General features: G+C 41.7%; 1 long non-coding RNA gene across 2 annotated transcripts; it reads right to left on the bottom strand.

Annotated features, from left to right (window-relative positions):
• Positions 1-2934: 2934 nt before the first annotated feature.
• Positions 2935-9757, bottom strand: LOC135320776 (uncharacterized). Of its 2 annotated transcripts, none has more exons than XR_010380106.1 (3): positions 9682-9757; positions 7741-8310; positions 2935-3034 (listed from the first exon to the last, which is right to left on the bottom strand). It is a non-coding gene; the product is annotated as an uncharacterized LOC135320776 (long non-coding RNA). The 2 variants fall into 2 exon arrangements; XR_010380107.1 differs by lacking the exon at positions 2935-3034 and adding an exon at positions 4443-4481.
• Between the last annotated feature and the right edge of the window lie 2658 nt (positions 9758-12415).

The following is a 12415-nucleotide window of genomic DNA, read 5'->3' on the forward strand; positions in this document are numbered from 1 at the left end:
CTGCAGCGAGGACACATAGGTCGGGCTTCGGGATCATCCCAGCAGGCCCTGAAGTATGACATCCATACATATACTTCCACTGTTGTTCCTGTAGACAGAGAAGTTCTGGGAAGTACCGGTAACATTGGGACATTCCCATGGCAGTAGAAAGTACAAGCGCACTCTATGTTGGCTGCTTTGGAGACATTTCAAAATGTCATACAGAAGAATGCAGAGCTGAAAACCTATAGAAGCTTCATTTACACTAGAGGAAGTGCCCTGTGCCCTTTCAGAATTGTGAGATTAGTGTAATAAAAATGAGGTTCTACTAACTGAAACAGTATGGTGTGTTCATCAAAACAAAGGCAACACCAGGATTTAGAGATATACCAGACAACACACACAGGAACAGGGCATGGCATCAAGGTCTAGGGAAAATTGTCCTCACAGAAATACCATGGAATTGGGTACACCAAAGAGTCTAAAATTTGCAATTAACCAAGCCCAATAAGTGTATATTACATACATGATAGTACCTGAAATGTAGAGTAAAAGAAGTATAGTAAAAGAAACAGGAAGTACCATTTTCAGTTCCAAAGAGATTGAAGGCCCAAAAAATAAGCTTTCAATCAACTAGACTGCAGAACGATACCAGAGGAAGCTCTGAAAATGGAGGTGAGGAAAACACTGATGAACCACAGTGCCTCAGAATCACAAAAGTCAGAATACCAGAAAAGGGGAAGCGAAACTCTAAAGAAGAACCAAATAGTATCAGAAAACTCAATGGATGAGATAAAAACTGGGCTAAAGTCAATCCTAAGCAGACTAAATAATGCAGAGGGACTCGTGAATGACTGTGAGGACAGGGGAACTGAAATCCCTCCATCAGAAGAAGACACAGAAAAGCAAGTGCAAACCAACGCTAACATCATTTTGAATCCTGGGTTAAGAAAATGCAGGTAAGAATAGGACTCATAGGATTTCCAAATGGAAAAGCAAGAGATAAGATAATAAATTCTGAAAAGGGATTTGTAGAAAAATCAGAATGAAACTTGCTGAAAGCCAAGAAATTATCATCTATATGTATTCAGGAAGTACACACCGTCCAAAAGAGGTGGAATACCAATAGACCAACAAGCAGCTGTAGAATTCAAATAAACAAAGTTCATGATCATCCCAGTGATGTAAAATGCACCTCGAGGAAAGCAACTTAGTCACAACAGAACCTCCAGACGGGTTTCAGCTGATATCTCGGCAGAAATTTTGCAGCACGGGGAGGAGTGCCAGGACATAGACCATATCCTGAATGAGAAAAAGCTGCAATCTAGGGTAGCCTATGCCAAATGACCGCCGTTTATAACAACGGCAGAGCTAGGGAATTTCACTGACCGGCAAACCTGAAAAGAATTCAGCAGTTTGAGACTGATAATAAAACAAAAATTGAGAATCCTACCCTGAGAAGAAAAGTAGCAAGATGAAATGGAAATAACAAAACCATTATTGCAAATGCAAGAAGAGCCTGAGTTGCAAAGAAGTAAGAAGAAGAAGGCAAGGAGGACATCAAAATCCTAAAGATGGGAGAGGGTAGCAGGAATTCATAGGTGATTTTAAGCAGTGTCTTTTGTGAATCAGCTTACATGACTATCTGAAGCAAATAGAGAGATGCATGGCCTAATGTGTTTGCAAAACAAACAATCAGACAAACAAACAAACACCAAAAGGTTACAGTTGGCTGACATATACCAAACAACCATGATTATTCAAGACAAAATACTCAAAGTGATGTCAAGGATCATTCAGCACGCATCGACCTATTATCGCTGTTAGCATGTACTCAAAACACTTGTATTCCGAAAACAGACGCGTGCATTACTATTCATAGATACTGATCCAGAAGTGCATATCGTGAGCCAAACAAAATGACGGTTTTGAATAAGAGTGGTTCATAGAACTGGATATAGACTCACAAGTCTTCCAACAGAATGAACAAATGCCTTATACTACGCTACGTAGTGAAGAAATGGCATAAGCCTATAACAAAGACAAGTAGCTCTGCAAAACTGTACTAAGTGCAAAAGAGACAGACAGGAAAGTGCACGTTGGGATTGGTTTCATTTCTAGGAATTTCAGCCCCCATGAAAAAAATGGATCCATGTTCTGAGAATGTGGGTGTTTCAGCAGAAAGCAACAGACGGATATGTAATCTGGGTGAATGGATAATACACAAACATGAGTTTCCTTGACTGGGTCTCTGTGTACTGTGAACTGTTAGAAAGTTTAAATAGGTGTGAATCCATAAACTGATCATGGACACTCTTCCCTCCGTTTGCACTGTTTATACAGAACTGAACGAAAGAAAAGTGGGAAGAGAAAAGGACCATGGGACCCTTGTGGATAGAATCACATTTCCCTTAGGAAACTCTCGTCTAATGCAGCATCACCCCCAACACTGACTTGATGCATCAACCACTGGGGATGGCAGTTACCGGATGGATTCCAAGTGGAATGTTGGTGTGTACCACGAAGCTTGTTGCGGCTGGTGGATCCAAGGTAACTGGGCAGAATTCTGTGGGTGGATCAGTTTGATGGTGGTTCTGCTGCCCTGTGTGGAGATTGGCTTAGGTTTTTGTTCGGGAAGCTGAGTAAGTTCGAGAAACTCTTGCTGCCCAAAGACCTGAGTTCACGGGTCAGTTTCCAGAATCTGAAAGGGCAGACAGTGGAAGATCTGCCTGTCATCAGCTTACTGGTGAGGCTCCGAGTTATTTTCAGACTTGCCCAGTCCTGTTGACATCGACTTTATGGGAGACACGAAGAGAAGCTGGCAGAAAAACTGGCTACATAGATTGAGGAGATGTGCGAACACATTGATGAGAGTTGTTCTGCTACAGTGGAGAATATCGGCATGGAGACATCTCTAGAGCATACCAGGCTCGAAAGACATTCATGAGACCTACTGAACCTCGGTGATACTGGCAGAAACATACGGAGAGTCAACGTGCCCTTGAGAAAGTTACTCGATTCTCTGCTCCAAGAACGGGTCCAAAATTCCTGACGTCTAAAAGAGAAGAAATGGCAGAGATGATAAAAGCGCTCATGTTCTTGGAAGAGGTCGTGAGAATCCACACATCCCAAGGGGCATTTACGAATCATTCAGACCGAAATGCACCAAGCCCAGGTAAGCCTATTCCCAGGTTTGTGCCTAGCTATCAATCACATGCTCTTCCCTCCACTCCACTCAGGCATCCATTTCAAATCATCAGAACCTGAGCTGCAATGAATCCAGAAGGAGGAGAACAAGCCCCTAATAGAATCAGAGTTCCTCCTCCTTCACACTCGGTGAACAACAGTGAAAACCTTAAAGGTCAAATACTCTCGACTATAATAGATAGGAATTGAATACTTAGCTCACACAAAGAAATGATGACCTTCCCCTAGATTCAGGAAATGTTGGGGTTATGTATTCTTTGGCTGTAAGTAGTGTGGGAAGTGAGGGGAATCTTTGAATGAACTTGAATATGTAGTAGGCCTCAGATATTCAAGACAGTACAGGAAAATATTAGAAGTCAGATAGTGAACTGAACTGTAAAATTCGCCAAACACATTAAACACACAGGTTATGTGGACAGTCATTCACTTCCGTCAAGCCCCGGGTGCACTATATCTTGGAGGTGCAGTCTTGGTTGTGTCAAATTGCTTTCCCCAACATGATCGGATGATTAAGACTTCTCAGCACTGATAGAAGAGCACCTTGTTCTCAATAGCCTAGCATAGCTGCAGCAGGTTTCTCATAGTTAAATGCCTCTAGGTGCTTTTGGAATCAAGCCTAAATTTATATATTCTGTTTAGATTTTCTTGTATATACCTAGAGAGGAATGTTACCCCTTGAAATGCCAACATTGCCTAGTATGTGTCATTGGGAGTATAGGGCACCAGGTGCACAAGGGAAAACCCAGGTTGGGGGTTATATCATGGTTCCAATAGGTATTTCATGGTTCCTTTTGTTGTTGGAGGCTTCAAGAGAAAAGAGTTGGCATGTCCCCTTCAAACTTTTGGACTGCTATTTTACATTGAGACTGTCTGTTTTTTCCTTAGAGCTGACAAAATCTTACACAAATTGTCAAGTCTGGCTTCTAGGTTGATTTAGTAATTTTCAAAAACTAACTTCACTTTCATATAAATCCCAAAACACGTAAATCGATACTATTAACCTTCTTAAAGACTGCAACTGCTTTATCAACATAATGTCAAAGCTGGGGTCTTCGGACAATCCCTCCGACCATGGCTGTAAAGAAAATGGAGCGAAACAAATATCAAATTTCTGTGAATTATTTGTGAAAAGTGTTGATTTGTTGATGCCCAGTAGGAAGAGAACCAGTGCAAACTGCTCTCACTAGCTACCATACACAAAATATTGTAAACACACACTCACCCAGCCCTTGGCACAAGACACTTGCCTAAGAGTGGTCTGTTACTTCCAAAGACAGGATGAGGCCTCAGAAAACCTGGGAGAAGGAGAAGGCAAAGTAGAGAATGGAAACCAGTGCAGGATCTGACCTCTGGTAATGGAGCATCAAAGGTGAAACTCTGTTTTACTTGGAAGCACACTCTCAAGCCGGCAGCAGGCATGGGATTGAAGGTGATGCGCTGAGTGTTAGCAGAGTGCACAGAAGATGCTTGGCTGACAGACCTCAAAGAAATCAGCTCAAAATATCCCCACAATTGAATCTGAGACCAAGATCCGAGCTGCCAAATCTGAGCTAGCAGAGGCAGCGGAAAAAGAGGTGTAGGGCTACGGATGATGGCTCTCGCAGAACTCAGGGTTCTAGAGTGCGTTGTGGGTTTTGGTGGGTACTTTCAAGAGAGCAAAGAGAACTGTGACCTCAGTGAGACAGCAACCGCACTGGCGCGTGAGGTTGAGTTTATCGATATGTCCTATGGCCACATCCACTGCATCTGCAGGACCAGGGTCCAATTTGACATTTTGACAATAGAGCACGTGTGGGGCTCAATCAGAGTTATCATGCATCTGGACTGTGTGTTCCAGGGGGCGTTGGGTTTGAAATCAGTATTAAAAGATTTAGGATCTTCTATATTCATAACCTGGATTTGGATTACAGTCTGGTTTGAGGCAGAGGATGCGGAACAGCTTTGTGGTTGCCTTCGTGAACCCATTACTCAAGAATGAGAAAACTAGGAAGAGTGGTCAAAGTCCACAGCATGAGAAGATGAAGCATTTCTTACAGCATTATCACCCAAATGCAGATGCTACATTTTGGATGGCACTGACAGGGTACTGCACCGAGGACACATAAGTCGGTCTGCGGGATCATCCCAGCAGGCCCTGAAGTATGACATCCATACATATGCTTCCACTGGTGTTTCTCTAGACAGAGAAGCTCTGGGAAGAACTGGTAACATTGGGACATTCCCATGGCAGTAGAAAGTACAAGTGCACTCTATGTTGGCTGTTTTGGAGACACTTCAAAATGACATACAGAAGAATGCAGAGCTGAAAACCTATAGAAGCTTCATTTCCACTAGAGGAAGTGTCCTGTGCCCTTTCAGAATTGTGAGATAAGTGTAATAAAATGAGGTTCTACTAACTGAAACAGTATGGTGTGTTCATCCCAACAAATGCAACACCATCAATTAGAGATATAAAAGAAAACACACACAGGAACAGGACATGGCGTCAATGTCTTGGGAAAATTGTCCTCACAGAAATATCATGGAATTGCGTACACCAAAGATTCTAAAGTTTTCACTTAACCAAGCCTTATAAGTCTATATTAGATACCTGATTTTACTTGACCAATAGAGAAAAAGAAGTATAGTAAAAGAAACAGGAAGTACCATTTCAGTTCCAAAGATATTGAAGTCCCAAACTATAAGCTTTCAAGCAACTAGATGCAAAACTCTACCAGAGCAAGCATTGATAACGGAGGTGAGAAAAACACTGTAGAACAACAGAGTCTCAGAATCACAAAAGGCAGAATACCAGAATAGGGGAAGGGAAATTCTAGAGAAGACCCAAATAATATCAGAAAACTCAATGGATGAGATAATAACTGTGCTTAAGTCAGTCCTAAGCAGACTAGATAATGCAGAGTGACTCGTGAATGACTGTGAAGACACGGGAAAAGAAATCCCTCGATCAGAAAAAGACATGGAAAAGCAAGTGCAAACGAACGCAAACATCACTGTTGAAACCTGGTGTAAGACAAAGCATGAAAGAATAGGATTCATAAGAGTCCCAAAATGAAAAGCAAGAAATAAAATAAAAAATTCTGAAAAGGTGTTTGTAGAAGAATCACAATGAATCATGCTGAAAGCCAAGAAAGGATCATCTATACAAATTCAGGAAGTACACAGCGTCCAAAGGAGGTGAAATCCCAATACACCAACAAGCAGCTGTAGAATTCAAATAAACAAAGTTCATGATCATCCCAGTGATCTAAAATGCACCCCGAGGAAAGCAACTTATTCACAATAGAACCTCCAGTGGGGTTTCAGCTCATATCTCGGCAGAAATTTTGCAGGACAGGGAGGAGTGCCAGGACATAGGCCGTACCTTCAATGAGAAAAAGCTGCAATCTAGGGTAGCCAATGCCAAATGACCGCCGTTTCTAAGAACGGCAGAGCTAGGGAATTTCACTGACCAGCAAATCTTAAAAGAATTCAGCAGTTTGAATCTGATCCTAAAACACAAGTTGAGAATCCTTCCCTGAGTAGAAAAGTAGCAAGATGAAATGGAAATAAGAAAACCACTATTGGAAATGCAAGAAGAGCATGAGTTGCAATGAAGAAACAAGAAGAAGGCAAGGAGGACATCAAAATCCTAAAGATGGGAGACGGTAGCTGGAAATCAAAGTTGATTTTAAGCACTATCTTAAATGAATCAGCTTATATGGTTGTCTGTCTGAAGCAAAAGGAGAGATGCATGGCCTAATGTGTTTGCAAAACAAACAAACAATCAAACAAACAAACAAACACCAAAAGGTTACAGTTGGCTGACATATACCAAAAACCATGATTATTCGATACAAAATACACAAAGTGATGTCAAGGATCATTCAGCACGCATCGACCCAGTATGGCGGCTATCATGTACTCAACACACTTGTATTCAGAAAACAGATGCGTGCATTCATATTCATAAAAATTGATTCATAAGTGCATATCGTGACCCAAACCAAATGACGGTTTTGAATATGATTGGTTCATAGAACGTGATATAGACTTACAAGTCTTCCAACAGAATGAACGAATGTCATATTCTACCCTACGTAGAGAAGAAACGGCATAAGCCTATAGCAAAGAAAAGTAGCTCTGCCAAGCTGTACTAAGAGCAAAATAGTAAGACTTGAAAGGGCACATTGGGATTGGTTTCACTTCGAGGAATTTCTGCCCCCATGAAACAAATGGATCCATGTTCTGAGAGTGTGGATGTTTCAGCAGAAAGCAACAGACGGATATGTATTCTGGGTGAATGGACATTACACAAACATGACTTTATTTAGTGGGTCTCCATGTACTGTGAACTGTTAGAAAGTATCAAGACGTGTGAAAACATAAACTAAAAATGGACACACTTCCCTCCGTTTGTACTGTGTATACAGTCTGGACCAAAGGAAAGCGGGAAGAAAAAAGGACGATTGGACGCCAGTGGATTGAATCACATTTCCCTTAGGAACCTCTAGTCTAATGCAGCCCCTCCCCCAACACTGAAAAAATGCAGCAACCATTGGGGATGGCAGTTACCGGATGGAATTCCAGATGGAATGTTGCTGTGTACCGCGAGGCTTGTTGTGGCTGGTGGAACCAAGGTACCTGGGCAGAATTCTATGGGTGGATCAGTGTGATGGAGGGTCTGCCGCCCTCTGTGGAGCTTGGCTTTGGTCTTTTGCTCGGGAAGCTGTGCAAGTTCTAGTTACTGCTGCTGCACAAAGACCTGAGTTCACGGGTCAGTTTCCAGAATCTGAAAGGCAGACAGTGGAAGATCTGCCTGTCATCAGCTTACTGGTGAGGCTCAGAGTTACTTCCAGACTTGCCCAGTCCTGTTGACGTCGACTTTATGGGAGACACGAAGAGAAGCTGGCAGAAAAGCTGGCTGGACGGATTGAGCTGAGATGCGAACATATTGATGAGAGTTGTTCTGCTACAATGGAGAATACCGGCATGGAGGCTTCTCTAGAGAATTCCAGGCTCGAAATTCTTTCATGAGACCTACTGAACCTCGGTGATACTGGTAGAAATATAAGGAGTGTCAACGTGCACTTGAGAAAGTTACTCAATTCCCTGCTTCAAGAATGGGTCCAAGATTTCTGACGTCTATAAGAGAAGAGATGGTGGAGATGATAAAAGCGCTCATGTTCTTGGAAGAGGTCATGAGAATCCACAGGTCCCAAGGGGCATTTACAAACCATTCAGACCAAAATGCACCAAGCCCAGGTAAGCCTTTTCCCAGGTTTGGGTATAGATATCAGGCACTTGCAATTCCCACCCCTCCACTTAGTCATCTATTTTAAAGAATCAGATCCTGAGCTGCAATGAAGCCAGTAGGAGAAGAGCAAGCCCCTCCTAGAATCAGAGTTCCTCCAACTTCACACTCTGTGAAGAATGGTGAATTCCTTAAAGGTCAAATACTCTCGACTAAAATAGATAGGAATTTAATACTCAGCTCACACAAAGAAATGATGACCTTCCCGTAGATTCAGCAAATGCTGTGGTTAAGTCTTTTTCAGGTGAAGGGAGTGTGGTAGGTGAGGGGAATCTTTGACTGAACTTGAATATGTATTAGGCCTCAGTATTTCAAGACAGTATAGTCAAATATTATAAGTCAGATAGTGAACTGAACTGTAAAAGTCGTGAAAGACATTAAAGACACAGGTTATGTGGGGCGTCTTTCCCTTCAGACAAGCCCCGGGTGCACGATATCATGGTGGTGCACACTTGGTTGTGTGAAATTTATTTACCCAATATGATCAGATGATTAAGCGTTCTCATCAATGATAGAAGAACACCTGGTTCTCAATTGCCTAGCATAGCTGCAGCAGGGTTCTCATAGCTAAAATGCCTCTAGGTGCTTTGGAATCAAGCCTAAATGTATAATTTTGTTTGGTTTTTCTTGTATTTTCCTAAAGAGGAATGTTACACATTGAAATGCCAACATTGGCCAGTATGTGTCATTGTGAGTAAAGGGAACCACATGCACAAGGGAAACCCAGGTTCTCGGTTATTTTGTGGTTCCAATAGGTACTTCATGGTTCCGGTTGGTGTTGGAGGCTTCAACAGTAAAGAGTTGACATATCACCTTCAACATATTGGACAGCGATTTTACTTTATAACCGTCTATATTTTTCTTATAGTTGACATAATGTTACAAAATTGACAGGTCTGGCATCTAGGTGGATTTGGTATGTTTCAAAATCTACCTTCATTTTCTTATAAATCCCAAAACATGTAAATCAATTCTATTAACCTTCTTAAAAACTGCAACTGAGTTATCAACACAATGTGAAAATTGGAGGCTAAGGACAAACCCTCCCACCATGGCTGCATATTAAACAGAGCTAAACAAACATCATAATTCTGTGAATTATATCTGTAAAGTGTTGTTTTATCGATGCCCAGTTGGCAGAGAACCAGTGCAACCTGCGCTCACTCCCACCCATGTACACAGCAATGTAAACATCCACTCACCCAGCCCTTGGCACAGGACACTTTCCGAAGTGTGGTCTGTTACTTCCAAAGACAGGATGAGGCCTCAGAAAACCTGGAAGCAGGAGAAGGCAAATTAGAGAATGGAAATCTGTGCAGGATCTGACCTCTGCTGATGGAGCAGCAAAGTGAAACTCTGTTTTACTTGGATGCACACTCTCAAGCGGACAGCACACATAGGATTGTAGATAATGCGCTGAGTGTTAGAAGAGTGCACAGCAGATGCTTGGCTGACATAACTCATAGAAATCAGCACAAAATATCCCCACAATTGATTCTGAGACAAAGATCCGATCTGCCAAATTTGAGCCAGCAGAGGCAGCGGAAATTAAGGTATAGAGCTACAGATAATGGCACATGCTGTGTCTCAGGGATCTGGAGTGCATTGTGGGTTGTGGTGGGTTCTATCAAGAGAGCAAACCGACCTGTTAACCCATTAAGAAAGCAACCACATTGGCGTGTGAGGTTGAGTTTTTCGATATGTGCCATGGCCACATCCACTGCATCTTGCAGGCCCAGGATCAATTTGGCATTTTGCCAATAGAGCACGTGTGGGGCTCAATCAGAGATGTCGTGCATCTGGTCTGAGGGATTCAGTGGCCCTTGGGTTTGAAATCAGTATTAAAAGCTTTAGGATCTGCTACAGTCATAACATGGACAGGGATTATGGATTGGTTTGAGGAAGAGAATTCGGTACAGCTCTGTGGTTGCATTTGTGCACCCATGACCCAAGGATGAGGGATCAAGGAAGAGTGGTCAAATTCCACAACGTGAGAAGTTGAAGCATTTCCTTCAGCATTATCTCCCAAATGCAGATGCTACATTTTGGATGGCACTGACATGGTACTGCCCAGAGGACACAAAGATCGGTCTGTGGGATCATTCCAGCAGGCCCTGATGTATGACATCCATACATATGTTTCCACTGGTGTTTCTGTAGACAGAGGAGCTCTGGGAAGAACTGGTAACGTTAGGACATTCCCATGGCAATAGAAAGCACAAGCGCACTCTCAGTTTGCTGTTTTGGAAAGACTCCAATATGACATACAGCAGAATGCCGAGCTGAAAACCTTTAAGCTTCATTTCCAGAACAGGAAGTGTACTCTGCACTTTCAGAATTGTGAGGTAAGTGCAATAAAACGAAGTTTTACTAATTGAAAAAATATTGTGTGTTCATCACAACAAAGGCAACAGCAGCAATTAGAGGTATACCAGACAACACACACAGGAACAGGACATGGTATCAATGCCTAGGGAAAATTGTCCTCACAGAAATATCATGGAACTTTGTACACCGAATGGTCTAAAATTTTCACTTAACAAAGCCCTATAAATCTATATTAGATACCTGATATTACTTGACCAGTAGAGATAAAGAAGTATAGTAAAAGAAACAGGAAGTACCATTTTCAGTTCCAAAGAGTTTGAAGGCCCAAAAAATAAGCTTTCAAACATCTAGACTGCAAAACGCTACCAGAGCATGTATTGAAAATGGAGGTGAGGAAAACATGAAGTACAACAGTGTCTCAGAATCACAAAAGGTAGTTATCCAGGAAAGGGGAAGAGAAACTCTAAAAAAGAGCCAAATAATATCAGGAAACTCAAGGATGAGATAATATCAGTGCTAAAGTCAGTCCATAGCAGACTTGATAATGCAGACGGACTCGTGAAATACTGTGAAGACAGGGGAACAGAAATCCTTCGATCAGAAGAAGACATAGAAAAAGAAGTGCAACCCAATGCAAACATTGCTGTTGAAGCCTGGGGTAAGACAAAGCATGAAAGAGTAAGATTCTTAAGAGTCCCAGATGGAAAAGCAAGATTAACAAAAAAAGTCTGAAAAGATATTTGTAGAAAAATCAGACTGTAACTTGCTGAAACACAAGAAAGAATGAGGTATACGAAATCAGAAAGTACACATACCAAAGTAGTTGGAAACCCAATACACCTACATTCAGCAGTATTATTCAAATCAACAAAGTTCATGATCAACCGAGTGATTTTAAATGCATCTAGAGGAAAACAACTTAGTCACAACACTACCTCCAGAGGGGTTTCAGCTTATATTTCGAGAGGAATATTGCAGGATAGAAGGAGTGACAGGACATAGACCAAATCCTGAATAAGAAAAAGCTGCAATCTATGGTAGCCTATGCTACAAGACTGCCATTCCTATTAAAGGCAGATCTAGATCATTTCACAGACCGGCAAAACTTAGAAGAATTCAGCAGTTAGGAACTTATCCTTAAAGGAAGATTGAGAATTCCACCCTGAATCAAAAAGTAGCAAGTAGAAATGTAAATAAGAAAACCATTATTGGAAATGCAAGAAGAGCAATGAGTTGCAAAGAATAAACAAGAAGGCAATGAGGAAATCAAAATCCTGAAGTTGGAAGTGGGGAGCAGGAAATCATAGGTGATTTTCAGCACTATACTAAGTAAATCAGCTTACATAACTCTCTGAAGCAAACGGAGAGATTCATGGCGTAATGTGTTTGCAAAACAAACAACAAGCAAACAATCAAACAAATAAACACAAAAAGTGTACGGTTGGCTGACATCTATCCAAAGGAAACATGATAATTCAAAATAAATTACTCAAAGTGATGTCAAGGATAATTCAGCCTGCATTGACCCAGTATCGAGGCTTGCATGTAATCAACACACATGTATTCAGAACACAGACGCGTGCATTAATATTCATAAATATTGATTCA

The sequence above is a fragment of the Camelus dromedarius genome, unplaced genomic scaffold (assembly GCF_036321535.1).
Source record: "Camelus dromedarius isolate mCamDro1 unplaced genomic scaffold, mCamDro1.pat HAP1_SCAFFOLD_121, whole genome shotgun sequence".
Classification (NCBI taxonomy): Eukaryota; Metazoa; Chordata; class Mammalia; order Artiodactyla; family Camelidae; genus Camelus; species Camelus dromedarius.